Consider the following 4435-nt stretch of genomic DNA (forward strand, 5'->3'; position numbering starts at 1 on the left):
CTGCAAGATTTCTAGTAAATCTCCTCTGCACCATCTTTGAGAAAGGGCGAATGTAGATGTAACATCACTGGACTGGTCTTTCAGAGGCCCCAGCTAATGCTTTAGTGACAAAAGGAGAAATTGCTGGAAAAGCTCAGCAGGTCAGCAGAACTGAGGAAAGGTCACTGGAACCGAAACATTAACTCTGATTTCTCTCCACAGATGATGACAGACCTTCTGAGCTTTCCCAGCAATTTCTCTTTTTGTTGCTAAAGCACAGTTCTTTTGGTTTTTATTTAGTGAGCCGAATTTTTTTAAACAATTGACAAATTTACATGGTCACCATTAGACTGATTTTTTAAAAAATTTCCAAATCTGATTACATTCAAATTTCAGCATCTTCTACAAAAGTGTTGTACCAGACTTGAAATGTTAACTCTGCTTTTCTCTCCACAAATACTGCCAGACCTACTGAGTTTCTGCAGCACTTTCCCTGTTTGCTCCACATTTGTCATGGTAGGATTTGAACCCAAGCCCCAAAAGAACTGTGGATGCTGGAAATCAGAAACAAAAACTGAAATTGCCTGAAAAGCTCAGAAGGTCTGGCAGCATCTGTAAAGAAAACATCAGAGTTAATGTTTCAGGTGCAATGACCTTTCCTGAGAGCTGGCATTCTGTAGAAGGGCCACTGGACCTGAAATGTTAACTCTGATTTTTTTCTTCATAGATGCTGCAAGATCTGCTGAGCTTCCAGCAACTTCTGGGGAGAAAATCTGCTATTCTCACCTAGTCTAGTATATATATGACTCCAGGTCAACAGGTTGACTCTCACTTTCCCTCTGAAATGGCCAAGAAACCTACTCAGTTTAATGAACAATTGGGTATCGCCAACAAATACAGGCCTAACCTAGCAATAGTATAAAGTAGTGATGGAGGTTAAATAGACCTTAGGTTTAGGGTAAAAGTTAAGCACAACATCATGGGCCAAAGGGCCTGTACTGTTCAATGTTCTATGTTCACCAGACACACCCACATCATATGTAAGAATTAAAATGAAAAACCCTCTTAAGGACCCTCATTTCCTTCTTAAAAAAATACTCCAGCTGCGACCTAGCAGAACCTTATAAGGAGTCAGCATTAGTTTTTTCTGCCCTTTTTTATACAGTGCCTAAATTAAGGTCAAGACCCCATACACTTCGCTAATTACTTATCTAATAAGTCCTTCCAAAATTCAAAGATTTAGGCATATGGAACCCCAGGGTCCCTCTGCCCTAGTACACTCATTCAAACTGAGGCATTAATTTTATATTGCTTGTCCCTAAACCTTCTGCCAGAACGCATCACTTTGCATTTATTAGCCACTTGTTTGCCAATTCTGCTAGCCTATCTATATTCTGTCCCAGTCAGCATACACTTTGTATCCCTGAATATTAAGCACTCATCCCTCCCCATGTTAAAGCCACATTTCTGTTCTTTTTAATTCATTTGTTGGAAGTGGATGTCACTGGCTGGTCCCAGCATTTATTGTCCGTCCCTAGTTGCCCTTGAGAAGGTCATGGTGAGCTGCCTTCCTGAACCACTGCAGTTCACTTGCTGTGCGTTCGATCACAATGCCATTTGATAGGGAATTCCAAGATCTTGACCCAGCGACAATGAAGGTACGGTGATATATTTCCAACTCAGGGTGGCGAGTGGATTGGAGGGGAACTTGAAGATGGTGGTGTTCCCATGTATCTGCTGCCCTTGTCCATCTAGATGGAAGTGGTCATGGGTTTGGAAGGTGCTGCCTGAGGGTCTTTGGTGAATTTCTGCAGTGCATCTTGTAGTTAGTGCACACTGCTGTTACTGAGTGTCGGTGGTGGAGGGAGTGAATGCTTGAAGATGTAGTGCCAACCAAGTGGGCTGCTTTGTCTTGGATAATGTCAAGATTCTTGTGTGTTACTGGAGCTGCATCCTTCCAGACAAGTGGGAAATATTCCATCACACTCCTGACTTGTGCCTTGCAGAAGGCGGACAGGGTTTACAGAGTCAGGAGATGAGTTATTCGCCACAATATTCCTAGCGTCTGACCTGCTCTTGTTGCCCCTGTGTTTATGTGGTGAGTCCACTTGAGTTTCTGGCCAATGGTAACCCTCAGGATGTTGGCATTGGGGCATTGAGAGATGTTAACGCTCTCTGAGTATCAAGGGGCAGTGGTTAGATTTTTTGTGTCTTATTGGCGATGGTCATAGCCTGGCATTTGTGTGGCGCAAATGTCACTTGCCACTTGTCACCTCAAGCCTGGATGCTGTCCAGATCTTGTTGCATGTGAACATGGACTGCTTCAGTATCTGAGGAGTCATTGGTCCTGAACATTGTGCAATCATCAGTGAGCATCCCCACTCCTGACCTTCTGATGGAGGGAAGGTCATTGATGAAGCAGCTGAAGATGGTTGGGCCAAGGACACTGCCCTGAGGGACTTCTGCAGAGATGCCCTGGAGCTGAGATGACTGACCTCCAACAACCACGACCATCTTCCTACGTGTCAGGTGTAACTCCAACGACCACAGAGTTTGCCCCTGATACCCATTTATTCCAGTTTTCCTAGGGCTCATTGATGCTACACTCAGTCAAATGCAGCCTTCATGTTGAGCTGTCACTCTCACCTCACCTCTGGAATTCAGCTCTTTTGTCCATGTTTGAACCAAGCTGTGATGGTGTGAGGAACTGAGTGGCCCTGGCGAAACCCAAACTGGGTGCCACTGAGCAGGTTATTGCTGAGCAGGTGCTGCTTGATATCGCTGTTGCTGACATCTTCCATCACTTTACTGATGATTGAGGGTAGACTAATGGGGCAGTAATTAGCCGTGTTGGGTTTGTCCTGCTTTTTATATACAGGACATCCCTGGACAATTTTCCATATTATCAGGTAGATGCCAGTGTTGCAACTATACTGGAACAGCTTGGCTAGGGGAGTGGCAAATCCTGGAGCACTAGTCTTCACTACTATTGCTGGAATGTTGTCAGGGCCTGTAGACTTTGCAGTATCCAGTGTCTCTCACCATTTCTTGATATCACAGGGAGTGAATCGAATTGGTTGAAGACTGGTGTCTGTAATGCTGGGCATCACTGGAGGAGGCCGAGATGGATCTTCCACTTGGCACTTCTGGCTGAAGATTGGGGCGAATGCTTCAGCCTTATCTTTTGTGCTGATGTGCTGGGCTCTTCCACCATTGAGGATGGGGGTATTTGTGGAGCCTCCTCGTCCAGTGAGTTGTTTAATTGCCCACCATAATGCACGACTGGATGTGACAGGACTGCAGAGCTTAGCTCTGATCCATTGGTTGTGGGATCGCTTAGCTCTGTCTATCACTTGCTGCTTTCGCTGTTTGGTGTGCAAGTAGTCCTGTTTGGTGGCTTCACCGGGTTGATATCTCATCTTCAGGCACACCTGGTGCTGCTCCTGGCATGCCCTCCTTCACTCTCCATTGAACCAAGGTTGATCCCCTGGCCTGATGGTAATGGTTGAGTAGGGGATATACCGGGCTATGATGTTACAGATTGTGCTGGAGTACAGTTCTGCTGCTGTTGATGGCTCACAGCGCCTCATGGATGCCCACTCTTGTGTTGCTAGATCTGTGCGAAGTCTATCCCATTTAGCACAGTGATAGTGCCACACAACATGATGGAGGTTATTCCCAATATGAAGGTGGGTTTTCGTCTCCACAAGGACTGTGTGGTAGTTACTCTTATCAATATATCATGGACAGACACATGTGCGGCTGGCCAATTGGTAAGGATAAGGTCAAGTATATATTTCCCTCTTATTGGTTCCCCACCACTTGCCTCAAACCTACAGCAGCTATGTCCGTTAGGACCTGACCACCTTGGTCTGTAGTACTGCTGCTCAGCCGCCCTTAGTGGGGGACATTGGAATCCCCTACCCAGAGTACATTTTGTGCCCTTGACATCCTCAGTGCTTTCTCCAAGTGTTGTTCAACATGAGGAGTACCCATTCATCAAACGAAGTAGGACAGTACATGATAATCAGTAGGAAAGTTCCTTGTCCATATTTAACCTGAAGCCATGAGACTTCATGAGATTCAGAGTCAATGTTGTGGACTCTCAGGACAATGCCCTCCCGACTGTATCCCATGGTGCCGCCACCTCTGCTGGGCCTGTCCTGCCGGAGGGACAGGACACATCCAGGGATGGTGATGGTGGTGTGTGGGACATTGTCTGTAAGGTTTGATTCTGTGAGTATGACTGTGTCAGGCTGTTGCTTACCTAGTCTGTGAGACAGCTCTCCCCATTTTGGCACTAACCCCCAGGTGTTAGTGAGGAGGACTTTGCAGGATTGATAGGGCTGTTTGTACCATTGTCTTTTCTGGTTTCTAGGTCAATTCCAGGTGATCTGTCCAGTTTCAATACTTTGAGACTTTGTGGTGATTAGTACAACTGAATGTCTTGCTAGGC

Source organism: Stegostoma tigrinum, chromosome 21 (genome assembly GCF_030684315.1).
Source record: "Stegostoma tigrinum isolate sSteTig4 chromosome 21, sSteTig4.hap1, whole genome shotgun sequence".
NCBI lineage: Eukaryota > Metazoa > Chordata > Chondrichthyes > Orectolobiformes > Stegostomatidae > Stegostoma > Stegostoma tigrinum.